The sequence below is a fragment of the Anas acuta genome, chromosome 19 (genome assembly GCF_963932015.1).
Source record: "Anas acuta chromosome 19, bAnaAcu1.1, whole genome shotgun sequence".
Taxonomy (NCBI): domain Eukaryota; kingdom Metazoa; phylum Chordata; class Aves; order Anseriformes; family Anatidae; genus Anas; species Anas acuta.
The window spans coordinates 9,267,773-9,282,095 of NC_088997.1; the positions used below are offsets into that span (position 1 = coordinate 9,267,773).

General features: G+C 48.9%; 1 long non-coding RNA gene across 3 annotated transcripts in view; it reads left to right on the plus strand.

Moving 5' to 3' along the window:
* The window catches only part of LOC137842202 (uncharacterized), a 131,074-nt gene that overhangs the window by 64,499 nt on the left and 52,252 nt on the right, over positions 1 to 14,323 (plus strand). Inside the window, exons 2-3 of one of the 3 annotated variants that reach the window (XR_011088955.1) lie at positions 1,183 to 1,288; positions 8,231 to 8,633. This is a non-coding gene — a long non-coding RNA (uncharacterized lncRNA). Of the gene's footprint in view, positions 1 to 1,182; positions 1,289 to 8,230; positions 8,634 to 10,401; positions 13,383 to 14,323 lie in introns of those variants that run through there. The other 2 variants (XR_011088954.1, XR_011088953.1) reach the window with 2 other exon arrangements.

A 14,323-nucleotide genomic window follows, 5' to 3' on the forward strand; every position in this document is an offset into this window, starting at 1 on the left:
TTCAGCGCGTTTCACCTTCTCTTGCATTTGTGCTTCCTGGCAGGGAAAAAAAGTGAAAGATTTGGGGGAATTTTTGCCTTTGTGTATTTAGGACAGTTGGGGGAGCGACTGAAATTGTTAAAAGGCTGATAGTCTTGTGAGGGGCGGCCTTTCACGAGGGAAAGGAAAACATTGTGCAGGACAAAGGCAGCGGCTGAGCCTCTAGCTGAGCGGAGAACAAAGCCTCCGCTCCTGTTACGGCGTGGCTGCGCCAGGCACCATCCCTTAATAAAGTGATATAATGCCTGGCACGGACAAAAACCCAGTGGAGTGCCCGCAGTCCCTCCCGAAGGCAGCGGTGCTGCGGCTGCATTGTCCGTGAGGAGCAGGCTGTGGGGTGCTGGCAGGCCGGGCCTTCTGCAGCGAGGTGCCTCGGTAATAACCCACGTGCTAGCTTGCAGCCATTCACCGTGATGATAATGGGGTGTATTATTCAGGCTTTTTAGCTTCTTGTAACAATGAAACCTTCCTCCTACCCTTCTCTTTCCTTCAATGCTGGCCCGTGTGTCCAATCCACTTAAATAAGCCAGGAAAGTAACCATTAATGTCAAAGTTCTGTAATTAAATGCTAACTGACTCACCGCTCACTCTTGGAACATTGTACTGTAATTTTTAAAGAATATCCGAGTTGACATTAGACTTTTTAAACAGATTAATTAGTCACATTTCATTTTAAGTGGCGCTGACTTAATAGGTACTGCCAATATACAGTATGTATTTACTTAAAGCCATTATAACATAATATTTACAGGATACTTAACGTGTATTAATTACTGTATAATGAACCTCGTGACTACAATATCACCATTCTTGCGTGGCTGTAAAAGTTTTATCTTGTGAGGGGGGAGGGAAATTAAAATAAATTGCATGCACATTGAATACTTATTTTTAATAGGAAACGTGCAAATTATAAGAAAATGTAAAACAGGGGCCCCAGTAAATCACAAACAGCTAACAAATGCTCTGAGACATGCTATAATGTTTTTATGAGCGTGTTTTACAACCCATTCATTACGCTGTCTGTCCTTCTGAAAGCTGGTTATTAGGCTGACTGTGCAAAGTAACATGTGCATATCTGTGCAACTAGCCATGAAATCACAACTAAGTTGATCACTTTTATTTTCCCTTTTTGTCCTGGACGAGGTCCTGAAATCCTTGCCCCGGTACGGCGGCTCCATGACGCGTGGCAGCGCAGTTTGTGCCTTGCAGCAGAGGTGGTGCCAGGGAGCAGCGTGGAGCTGGTGCAGAGGTATGTGCTCCTGTAGACCTCATATGCTTGGCTTGGTCTTTTCTTCCTGGGGACAAAAAACGGCGGCTGGTGCAGACAGGGCTGAACCGTAGCCTCAGGTGCTCCTCAGATCTCCTGTGCTTGTGTTTCGGTGCAATCCACCCTGGGAGCTGCTGCAGCTGAAGGGTTTCTGTGGCTCGCTGCTGCAGAGGGGATGGGAGCCTGCGAGGTGGCTCAGCCTGGCAGGAGTGTCCACATGGGACCTGCCTGCTGGAAATGACGATAATATCATTGCTCAAGGCAAGGGGTCACTTGAGTTTGTCAGCTGAGAGGGAATATTTGCTCTGCGCTGCGTGTCAGCCGTCTGGGGGATGGCTGCAGGTTGGGCTGTCTGTCAGGGAGAGGTTAAAGGTGTGCTTAAACTTGGATGCTGGAGGAAATAAATGCTCAAGGACCTCTCTGACTGCTCCTTTTTCATTATGTGTCTGATGTGCAAAATAATGGAAGCAGATAACCCTAGAGACCCTGCTGTCGACCCCGCAGACTCTTGTAAAGTGAGCACACAACACGCCGTAATAGGCACAAAGGGAAAAGCACAGGCGTTTGACAGCCAAGTAACGCTGGCGTTCTGTAATTTCCCTTCCACTGCGACATTACAAACAGCTTCATATTCAAATGGCTGCCTGTCTATGATTGTCCAATTATTCACTGCATTCTTTCTTTGATGGCACAGATGTTCTCAATTTCTTGTAGTAGTTTTTTCATCTAAAAAGTCGTTCCGCCTCAGAAATGCAAAATTCTCCACAGTTCACCAGGTTCTCTGATGGGTTTGCATAATTGGTCCTCAATTTGCCTATATTGTTTTGTAATAGAAAGCCTATGTTTAATTTCATTTTTGTAAACCTGTAGAAAGAGCAGAACATTCTGCCATTTAAGTCATTCTCCTCATTAGGATCCGAGCGGGTTGCGAACATTTAGGCTTGATTATAAGGCACAGATTGTGCTGAAAGGAACACATGCTTTCCTCTTCCATTGTTTTAAACACATTATGAGGCTGATCCAGCAAGATGTTAAACACGCTTGGCTCTCTTTGTACCTTTGTAAGAGGTGCTTAGCTCCTGGCAGGGCTAAGCTGGTAGTTTCCAGGTGTGCTGGCATGCCAGGGACGGCAGCCCAGGTCCATTGCAAGGAGGAATTGTTCAAATCATGGATGTGGGTGGCTGTATAATTTAATTGCTTGGGAAGGAACATTTTGATCATTTCTGAGCGATGGCTCGGAGGTTTTCAAGAAGGGGGTGTCACACTTCCCCAGTGGCTCAGTTTCCTTTTCTGTAATGGATGTCATCATAAACACACCTGCATGGATAAACTGTTTATCAGCATTTGTGAAAGAACTTCAACTTCTCCAAAGGGAGAGATTCATTTGTATGTTGTTCTAAGATGGCATGGCAAGGTAGAGATGTGTGATACAAATGTTGGAAGTGCTACAGAACTGAGAAAGGTGTTTCTAAAACTTCCTAGGAACAACAGCAGGAAAACCCTAGCAAAACCTTGTGCTGAACGCAGCTAATGGGGAGCTCTGGGGGTGAATCTTAGCAAATCAAATCCTGGGAAATAAAAACGGAAATTGTAAAAGATTAGAGACTTGCTAGGATAATTCAAAAGAGATAAAGGGATGACCCAGGGAATTACAGCTTCACAGCAATCCTACGTAAAAGGATTAGTTTAGGGCCCCAGCAGCCAAGATGAGAGGACCAGCAGCAAAGTTGTGCCGATTGCCCCAGTACTAGGTATTGTGGCACCCTTCACTGTCACACAGAAATACCCTAAGATTTGTTTTGTCCCCCTAGGCATTTAGTGCAGAGCCATAAAAGGTTATTGCAACAGCTACTGATGCCTCCCTTGCGTGCCCAGGAACGCAGAAGCGATGTGGAAGGCACCAGCACAGGATACTGGTGTGGCCGTGCTGCATGCTGCTCAGCCAGGCTGCTCTAATTCTCCTAAAATGCTCGTTGCAGTATCCCAAAACAGCTTTAGAGAGGCTTCAGCTTCCTGCAGATGCTGAAGAAAATGTCAAGTGTGGTGCTCCCATTGCACGGCAAAGGTGGGACCTGGCAAAGCCTGAGCAAAACCTATCAGCATTTAATGCTGGCAGAAAAGCAGCCAGCCTTACCCTGTAAGGGCTAGTTCGGAGCATGCTGTGACACCAGCAGTGGGGACAGGTCTGTCCCAGTCTGGGAAGGGATCAGTCCCTTCTGGTGGGCAGTGCATGGGTGCTGGAGGGAGGCATCCTGCACCTGCTGCTGCCAGCACGTGTTCCTGAGCCAGGAGGGGCCGACCTCTACCCCCCTGATGTGCTAGGTGCAAAGGAAACCCCAGGACAGCTTACCTGAAGGGAACTGGCTCTTGGGCATAGCAGACCTGGAAGAAAGCAGGGGAGGACCTCAGCGACATGAAATACCAAGGCTTGGGAGGTCTGTACATTTGTCTCCATCCTTGTTCCCTGTATCAGATAAACTGATGCCTTCGAAGCACCCCCTGTGCTATCCATCTTAGAAGGCAGTCACGAATAGATTTACCCAGCTACATGCGTGTTCTCTGAGAAGATAACAACTGCCTCCCTCAGCCATACATCAAATGGCTGTGTTCTGGGCTGGGAAGGCGCAGGCACTACCCAAATCTCTACATCAAAGCCCAGCAGATTTCCCCCTCGGCACTGGGATTTCCAGTCTAAGTTGCAGCGAACTGACAGTTGCTTTGTGTTAGATCTCAGGTGCACTGCCCAGACACAGAGCCAAAAAGCAGGCAAGCTGTCTTGTGGGTCAGGAGGATGAGTTGGTTCGCTGACAGCACGCGCTTCCTCTCACGCTATTATCGATATCAAAGCCCCATACTTCTTTTGTGTTAGTTTAAAAATGAAGGGCGATGCTGCTGCTTTGTTTCACTTTCTTCTACCTTTAAATAAAAAATTTCTTTTCCAAACCCATCTGCTCTTTGGAGAAGAAATTGGATATTTTCCAGTCCCTAGCGCAACGGATAGTTTTGTAGACCAGCTCATAGATATTCCGGCTTTGTCGTTGCAAAATGCTGGTTTGGGATTGGTTTTCCCCAGCACAGCCCCCTTCTGAGCTTGCGGAGAGCTGGAAAGAGCAGGGAATGCAAGTCTGTATTTCAGGGCTGGGAGACAGTCTCACAAGGCAGAAGTAAGTCCCTGGCCCACGAACCCATGGAGAAGTTGGTGGTAGTGTTAGAAGGCAGGTCCCCAGAAGGCACCATCCCTAGAGAGCAGGTGGGATATTTTGGCTATCACAACAGCTTCTTTCTCCTCACTGAAAGCTTATCACCCCACGACGGGAAGTGTGGAGTGTGAGCCTCCTATCTCTGACAGCAGCCTCCTATCTCTGAGCAGCTTGGCCAGGGCGAGCGTGGCAGAGCTGGGCTGTGGCTCTGTGGCTTCGTCCCTTTCCCTCTGCAGCATCGTCCCCTTCCCGTGGCCGGGGCCCTGCTCCACCTCCAGCCCCAGGGCAGCAGCCCCTGCCCAGGGCCCAGGCCCCTCTCTGCTGATGTTTCTGCTGGGACAAGGAGCGGCAGGAGCAGGGCTGGAGGGAGCCTCTTGCCCCATGACCTGTCTGCTCATAGCTGGCGGAGCTCAGCAGCCCCTGCCTCGCTCAGCTAGCAGGGGCTTGTTAGCCAAATGTGACAGCTTAAGGTTTCCTTGCGAGCTGTGATGCCAATATCAAGGCAGGTTGGAGACTGGTTTACACTTACAGTCGTTTCTACTCAGCGTTCACGTCCCCAAGGGTAGAAAGATGACGGCAATTTTCCATCTGATGACGATCTTCAGCACCAGTCTCCAAAATGCCAACTGTAATTAAAATTTGTATTTATTTTCAAGGGTAATATTCCTTATTCTCTTGTTGACAATTGCTGCTTCGAGCTCCTAGGCTTAACTAAATGGGAGCAGTTTGTCTTTAAATGGCAAGTTTCCTCTTTCCCAAGTCACTGATCTGTGGCTACACTTAGGAATGGTGCAGTTTTTAATTGCACGATCCTTTTTTTTTTTTTTTTTTTTTATCCAGTGTTTTTCTAGGCCCCTTCAAAAACCAGCATTTACTAAAAATTCTGAGAGCTCAGGGGGGAAAAAAAAATCCATTCACTCTATTATTCTTGTAGCAGACGCAGTCCAAAAGCCCTTTTCTGTGACAGTGTCAATAATTGTTTAATCCATGTAAAACAAGCTGCTCGCCACGCTCACTCCGTTGAGAAAACTGCAGCCTGTGTTCTCTGGCCATCAAAGACAACACAAAAACCTCCCGGGTGTGCGGTCACAGCTCCATGGCACGGCTGTGGCACCACGCGAACGGGACGGAGCCGCGTGCGCTGCACCACTGACTGCAGCAAGCGTGGCTGTCGGGCCTGATACAGCCACTGAGGCTTGATTATAGCCAATAACCAGCAGGAAAAACTAAGATGAACGCGTTGTGTTGAATATTCTGGAGTGTTCATTTAGGTGGCCGGGGAGGAATGCCGGCAGTAGGCACTGCGGGCACACGTGCAGCGTGTTGGCAGATCCCGCTGCTCCTGGTAAGGTGAGCGGTGCTCAGCTGATGGATGGGTTTGTGCCAGCTGCCTGGCTTTGGATCAGGAATCACAGCTGCAGGGGGCTCGAGGTAAACAAGCACTAAGGCATCAAGAGACTTTTCCGTGTGAGGTGGGTAGCCCAGCCTGGGCACGGCCAGCAATGTAGGAAGTTGGAGGGTGTTGGAGGCACCGCGGGCACAAGCGGCTCAGATACATGTACTGTAATTCAGCCCAACTAGAATCACAGAATCATTCAGGTAGGAAAAGGCCTCTAAGATCCTCCAGTCCAACCTTTAAGCTTGTACTGACAAGTCCCCCACTAAGCCATGCTACACCTACACGTTCCTTGAGGACCTCCAGGGATGGTGGCTCAGCCATGTCCCTGGGCAGCCTGCTCCAGTGCTGCACAACCCTTTTGGTATAGAAATTTCTCTTAATATCTGACCTAAACCTCCCCTGGTGCAACTTGAGGCCATTTCCCCTCATCTTAAAACTTGACTGCTGTTCCTGCAGCCTGTGCAGGGTGGTACATGAACACTTTTTGGACATGTGTGCGCGTCGCCGCAGGAAGCTGGGGCCTTACCTGGTTTGAGTCCTCCCTTCCAGAGCTGCCTGGGTGTTTGTAGACTTTCTGGCAGAAAACTTTCCTTACCAAATCACTGGAGTTTGCATAGTAATTGGTATTAGAATGATTAGTTGATGGTATGAAATGAGTCCACAGGCAAAACTGTGATCTTGACCTGGGTTTTGGTGCAGGTCAGTGGATGTGGAGCTTGCTGGGCAGTTTTCTGCCACGGTCCATGTACAGCATCAACTCCCGGCCCCTCCGAGGTGACTTGGGTCAGAAACCCAAGAAACCCTCTGCAACACCTTGGGGAGAGCGGGTCAGTGTGGCTGGAGGGAGCACTGCAGCTCCTGCAGCTCCTACCCATGTGTGGGACTTTGCAGACCCGGGCTTTGGGCTTGCGGGACCCCATGGGGAGTGCCCTGTAGGGCAGTCATCCCAACACATCAAATATCCTGTGTGCTACCGAAGCAGCCCCTGTGCACGCTGAAAGCTGCTCCGTGTTTTGGGGTAATCCTGGCACAATCTTTCCCGCAGCAGTGGGATGGGCGCGCTCGCCTTGGAGCTTGGTTTTGTTTCAGCAGTTGCCAGTCTCAGTCCCTCTGCTTTGGTTAACTGAGCAAACACCAGATGCAGGGAGACTTGGCCCATCTGGTTTAGGATTTTTTTTACAAACCCTAAGCTTTGCTCCCTAGCCTGATGTGGTTTGGGTTGGAAGACCGGCCAAACGCATGTATGGCCGTGTGGCTGCCAGCTGAGATGAAGGAACAGAGCAGCTGGGTTTCGCTTTGGCCTTCTTGAAGCCATGCTCGAGCAGATCAGAGCCTGTGAAGGGATAAAGCAGCACACGGCAGGCACGGTGGAATTACGTATCCTTGCTATTGTACCAGAAAGCCTGGGCAGTTGTGATTTGGGTGGCGCATGACCAGATCCAGTGCTCCCCACCCTGGAGCTGGCTGTTGAAATCCTTCAGAGGCACCCAGCGACCGTCGCATCCACACCACCGAGGGACAGCACGTGTTCTGCACAGGCTTTCTGGGGATGTGATGCTGATGTTTGCCCTGCTTCTGGTTCTGTCGCTGAGCCCTTGTGTAATCATGGCCAAATCACTTCACCCCCTGAGCCTGTTTTCCATTTGTAGCTGGGATTAGCAGTCCTTTCCTCTCCTATTCTGACTCTGGGCTCAGAATAAGAAATTACTCCTGTTTTGCATATAAACTGCATGCATTTTGCATGCAGTCAGGCCTTATCTTACACGAGATGTCTGATGTCTCAGATTATAAAGGATAAATACCAATAACCGTAAGGATGTATTTTCTTGAAGTCTCAGTGCATACTGATGTGCGTAACAGGGCTGCTCAACGCTTTCCAAAATTTCATTACAGTGGTTTCCAGTGGCTTCCAAACCTTTTCTTCTCTGTCTTACTGCACATTATGCACAATGTGGGGCACCAAGCATGAAAAATATGCAGCCTAAACTGAATTACCTTATTTCTTTTGATTTCATGTAGTCAGGAGATGCCACACTTCCAATTCAGGAGTAAATTAGAGCCTGCTTTCCTTTGTAAGTGTATCATGAGCTTTATTGTTTAATATTAAAGCTGCGTTGTGAAAAGTGGCCCATAAATGGCTAATAAAAGCCGAGTTTACAGCTTGTAAAGTGCATCAGGATTTTACCCTGGTTTGCCTAGGGAGATTTATGTTTGTGTTCACTGTCTGGGGTTTAAGAACTGACAGTATTTTTTCTTTTTGGACCCATTAAAAATAATGGTGTGGGCAAACATCACTCCTGATTAACTATGTCGTATCATGGCCAGGTGTTGCCAGGAGGAAGAGCTCTCCAGTGCTGCTCCTTCGCTAGCGTTGGTCTGAGGATGCAGCACGGCCACGGAAGCGCTGCACAGGGCTCGCCGCAGGTTGTGGCACTGCAGAGAGCTTTTCTGCTCAGGAAAAAAAAAAAAAAAAAAAAGTGAAGATATTCAGTGACTGGAAGCAGAAACTCATCAAACTCTTGTAACCACCAAAACCCTACAGTGTAAAATTGTCAAAATTTTTTTGCGCTGTGACTTTGGGCTTTGGTGAGAGTTTGGACTACTCTGGGCATTCACAGCTTTTAATTTGTACAAGTCCAGTTCTCGGGCTCTGGTAAGGGCCTGTAGGATGCTCATTGTAAGTGAAGTAACACAAAAGGAATTGCCCTTGCAGATACTTTTGTGAGATTTTTTGAGTTAAATAACGGGACTTGTTGTTATACCCCAGATTGCTACCACACCCATTATATGCAGCAGCATGAAATGCCGTCGTATGGTGATTTACTTGGAACTAATGTCTGCTCTTTAATTACAAAATCTGCTTTAAGGTTTCTGTTTCCTTCTTTCCCTCTCTGAGATGCACATAAAGTCGTGCAGGCACCAGCACGCAGCCTGAGTACATACGCCGCTAGCTCATAAGAGGTGACCCCATCCACTGTCTTTGCCCTCATAACAGTTCATTATATTGTCCAGCATTTTTGAGCCAGAGTAAGTGAGATTTATAGGTTGCCTGGGGATAATCATTTCAAGAAAAAAGATCAATGATATGCAAGCCAGTGGAGAAAGCAGCAAGTTCCAATAGCTGCCTTGTTAGAAGGCATCAAACATCTTCATAAACTATTTAAAGGTAGAAATGATCATTAACCTTTGCTGTAGCCAATTACATTCACAACAGTGGATGCCATTTAACATGAATCAGGGTGACACCCAGTTCGGGTATGCAGGAGTGCAGAAGTGCAGGCGCTTCCGAGTTGTTTGTACACCGGGTCTGTCCCAGAGGAGATGCTGGACAAGCAAGCCGAACAGAGGCTCACTGCTCCCTGTAAATGGGTGCTCTGGTCTTCCTTTGCCTTGGCTTGCAGCTGTATGGCCTCACAGCCACCTTGGATGAACAGCCATGGATTTCTTTTCTACCTCCCTTAGTTAATTATTACTATTTTTAATATGGTGTTAAAGCCTTTCATTCTTCCTACGGGAGAAACCGTGACCCAGATTCTCCATGCAGAGGTGGGAGAAGAGCAGCCCGCTCGGGCTCGGCTTCTTTCCTTGAAGCCAGCTCGAGGAGCTGATGTCCCTGTCCCTGTCCCTGTCTGAGACCTGGCAGCTCTGCAGCATGTCCCGCTCTGCTGTAAGCAGTCGTGGCACTCGCTGCTGCGTTCTGAGCGGGATCTGCTGCTGACAATTGCAATCCCGCCTCTTTCCCTCCCGGCCTCTCTGATGCTGAATCAATGACATTTTTCCTAAGCTGCCTACATTTGGTGTTTTACTGCCGACTGCATGTGGCCCTCTCATTTTAATTACTTCTGCTGTGTCTAGCGCTATATGCTCTATAATGTTTCAGAGACTGCTTGCAATTAAAATAAAAAATAAGTAATACATTACAGGTTACAACCCAGTCAATCTCCGTGCATTGTAATTCACAGCAGCTTTATATGCCAAGCTTTCCAAGTGGCTTGTAGCCCACGTCATAATAATGAAACCCTGAGACACAGAGGAAAAGCGAGGGAGGGATATTGTCTTCCTAGGTTCCTGACAGGCATCATTTCCTGATGGTTGCTTTATTTTTCCAGTTCCTTTGCTCTTGAAAGAAAATGTCAACATACTTAACTTTTCATCTCCTGGTTTCCAGGGGACGGAATGCAATCAGTCTGCTTGCTGGGGAGGGGCTGTGGTTGCACCGAGCGATCTCAGCTGTGCGTTACTGATGCTTGGGGCACTTTATCACACTGAGGCATTAGGAAGTTTTCTAACCGCTCTAATGGGCTTTGGACCAGGTCAGGAGGGACTAATCAGATACACGTTAGAGTATTCTGGCTTCACGTCAACAAAACACTTAAGCATGTGCTTAATTTTAAGCACTGCAATAGTTCTACCCATGGAAAACACGGACAAAATGTCGTCCAGTCATCCTGCTGAGTAATCCTAACAATTATTTCTCATTGTTGGTTTTTTCTCAGTCCTTCTTTCTCCCCGCAAACTCTTTGAGGCAGCCTCAAGAAGAGAACATAGAAAAGCTGAAAGGAAACAACTCATGCAGGGAAGCACAAGCAACACAGGGAATTTTTGTTTAGAAATCCAAGCAGCGGATTTCCATTATTGTAAATCTGGCTGAATTCACTTGTGACAATATACAACATTTAATTTACATGTAAAGTGACAAATTAAAATCCGAAATTCCCCATGTTATTCTCTGAATGGAATGCAACGTGACAGACTGAAAAATGCCTCGGCTCTGCCCCAGTGGCACTGCAGGTCTGGCTGTGCTGCAGCTTTCCTGTGATGTGGCGGAGCCGCACGTCTGTATCTTAGATCATCCTTGTAGCCTTTCTTGGTGTCTTTTCTGGTTCTATTATCCCCTTTTCTGAAATGGGAAGGTCATGGCGGCACGTGGTATTGAAGACAGGCATGAGTGGTGGTGTCTGCATTTCGTGGTAGCTGAAGGAAAGAGGTAAGCTTGTTCAGCAAAGAAACTCATGTATGCTCTGGGTCTGCTGTGCTGTGTGGTGGAAACAACCACTTGGCACTACACCAGCGTGGACATTTCACACTGGTTGTAGAAGTTTCCCTGCTTCAGTGACTGTCAGCTCCATGGTCGTGGTTCATTACCACCTCTGCTGCTCACCACCTGATTACTGCAGCCTCGGGAATCCTCTCATGCTGCAGCTGAAAAATAGCCAAAACATGGGTAATGCTTATAGCTGCACTACCCTCGAATCATCTTGCTTTTATGTTCTACAGTCTGCAGCGTGGCGGCACACGAGAATGCCCCATCACAGCTGTAGCAGTTTGCTCTTGACTGTGGCAAGTTCAGGGCACGAAAGGTGCCACTGTTCATTTGTGGTAGCAGCAAACAGCATCAGCCCAGCTGACACTTGCATCCGTGAGCTCTTTCCTCTGTAGGAATTCACAAAACAATTGCTTAATGTTCTCTGACACTCTTTTGGTGTTTAAACAAAAACCTACTGGCTTGTTCCCATTCCCAGATAATGTGATGTAGCGACCTGGAGAATTAAACTCCTGATGAACCCCTTCGTTTTAAGTGATTGCAACAGAGAGTAGTTTTAACTAGGCTAAATGAAACTTAAGTTTTCTGAATGATGCTGATGTCTTTTTTAAAGAGACACCAATAGCAGTTGCCTGCTGCCCTCGAAGGCAAGCCCTGATGAACTGCTCACAACGCAGAAAACCCAAGTGCTCTCTGCTGAACTGAAATCTGTCTTCTGGGGGCTGAGCTCCGATCCTGACCCTTGGCTCACTGCAGTCAGTAGATCTTCCCATGGCACGGGATGGGGCATCCTGAACATCTCCCCAGGAGCAGGAGGAACTGAGAAACCTCAGCGCTGCAGTCTTGGGGCTGTCATGGGCCAGGTCAGCCCTAGAAGAGAAAAGCAAACCCACGGAGCACAGATGAAGCTGCACATCTCAGTATACCTGGTTTCCCTGCATTCCTCAAGCCAGACTTTTCCAAAACGCTCAGGAGAAATCACTCAACATGCTAAGGAGCCATACGGAGTTACGTTCCAGGCTGAGGACCCCCAAATTCCCCTGTAGACCAGGGCTCTACATTTGTTCACTACCCAACTCTGTGCATAGAAATTTTGGATTTCTCAGGGCAGCAGTGACAGCAAGGGGCAGTTTGGTGTCAACTGTGTCTCAGGAGGGCAAACCCTCATCTCATGCTCAGGGCTTCAGAGCAGGAGGAGGTGAACAGGAACCGCACCTCTCTGATGACCTTAATGTTCAACTGTGCTTGCATTCACAAGCCCCAGGCTTCTGCTAAGCAACCCAAATGCTCCTCCCCAGGGCCGTATGTTGAGCAATGTGGTGTTGAGCACCACAGCCATCTTGAACAGCAAATATGGTTTGGGGTTGCTTTGTTGGGTTGCATTGCTGCTGATACCAAACACCAGCACTAGGCACAGGGCATGCTGCAGGGATGCTGAAGGAAGGATTCTGGAGGTAGCATGCTCACAAACAGACGGTGAATGCATTTTGAAGAAAAAAAAAATAAATCTATTGCACAGCGCCTAGCTTGGAAATGATCTTCCAAAGCAGACAAGGTGGGAAGAGAGGAGTGGCAGTGCTGTAAGCGAGGGCATTTGAGCTCCTGTTCTGCATGCAGGAGAAGTATTGATCCAGCAATGAAGAGCGATGCAGAGGTTGCTTCCCAGCATGAAGGACTGTGACCGTGCAGGCCAGGGACAGCATTTCAGGTGCACCACACTGCTGGCAGCTCCAGGGGAGATGGCTGTGGCCACCGAGGACGTGGGGCTGCACGACGTGGGGTGGGAGCAGCACGAGCTCTGCCTTCACCCTCTGTGCTGCAGCTCCTGCTGGAGGCAGCGGTAAAATGCCATCGATCGCAGGTGGGAGAGAATCAGGCAAATGCCGAGGCCCTTTGGAAACCCTGCCAGTTCTCTCAGGACTCCTCCGGCATTGCTTTGTCAGAGGTTTCTGCTTCTCATTCCTCTCCATGCAGTCCTGTCAGGGCTGGTCTTCCAACAAGCTCTGCTGTCAGAGCCACAGCTTTTTAGAAGGAGCCCGTGGGCTGTTGGCATTCCTTGAGCCTTTTTCTTCCCATGACCTCCCTCTGGTCTCCCCTCAGCCCTTCATCCCCCGTCCCCCCCAGGGCTCACCCCGCTCCGACAATAACACCAGAAGCTGTGAGCTGGCAAAGTCACGGCAGGGAGATCAACCTCACACACACGGATCTGCATCAACAAAATCCCAAAGCGGCCACTACCCAAAAGATCCTGAAGCCCCCTGGTCCTGGGACAGGAATCCTGCCTCTTCCAGCTGCTCCCTGCAGGCTGGGGGCTTGCACGGACTCAGCGCTGCCCACCCAGGTCTGCCCCACACCGACTGATGCCCATGCTGCCTGCTCAGTGCTGAGACATCCCGAGAGAAGGACGTTTCAATGGCAACATCCATTTATAAACTGAGGATGAGGAACAAGTCCTTGAAGCAGAGCTGGGGGAAGCTTCCTGGCAGGAGGAGAGGCAGAAGCCGAGCCAGCAGCAAGCTGCCCTGCGAGGCTGGGCTGGGCCTGTTATCCTGCCAACAATTGTTGTTAAAATCTGAGCTGGGATTCAGATTAGCATCCCAAGGGTTTATCTCTACTTAGGGATTTCCTCTGGGTGGAAAAGGACCTGGGTTTTATCTGCGTCACACAGAATCGCCTGCCTTGTATAGCAGGGATGTGTCTGTTTAAGATGGAGTTTGGGGTCGTGGAAGGGAGAGGTTAAGTGAGGAAGGAGCAGGGGTGAAAAAGAGCAAGAGACAGCGCACAGCACTGCTGCCCAACGGGGGTAACAGCTGCCTTTCCAGATTTAATTCCAGTAGGAATTACTGCCCAGCACATGCTTCGTTTCCTCAGCAAGTTGGAGAGCCTGGATCCGGCCCTCCTGCATCAAGGGGCTACCGGAGAGCTGGAGGGGGAACGGCCCCATGTGAAAGCAGCTCCCAGGCTGCCGAAACCTGCTGGGCTCTGCAGGGTCCCGATGTGTTACCCTCGGTTCGTGCAATAGCAGCAGCAGCAGCACGCAGCTGGGAGGCTGCGGATTTAATTTCTGCTGCTAAGTTGTGCTATTTGCAAACCTGTGGAGGGTATGGAGCAGATTTCTAGGACATGGGCTTGTGTGTATTCATCCTTTTCATCTGACGCTCGTGACCTTAGGGTATGATGTATTCGTGCACACCTTTGTGCAGTGCCCTTTGCTAGACAAGTGAGGCGAGAGGATGAGCCAAAGGTTGTGGCACTGATCTGGATTTGGGAGACATGGGTTTAATTCCCTGTCCTTACACAGACTTCTTGTGACAAAACCTTGTATAATAAAACCCTTCAGGAAGTGAGGCTCAGTGAGAATGACACAGAAACTG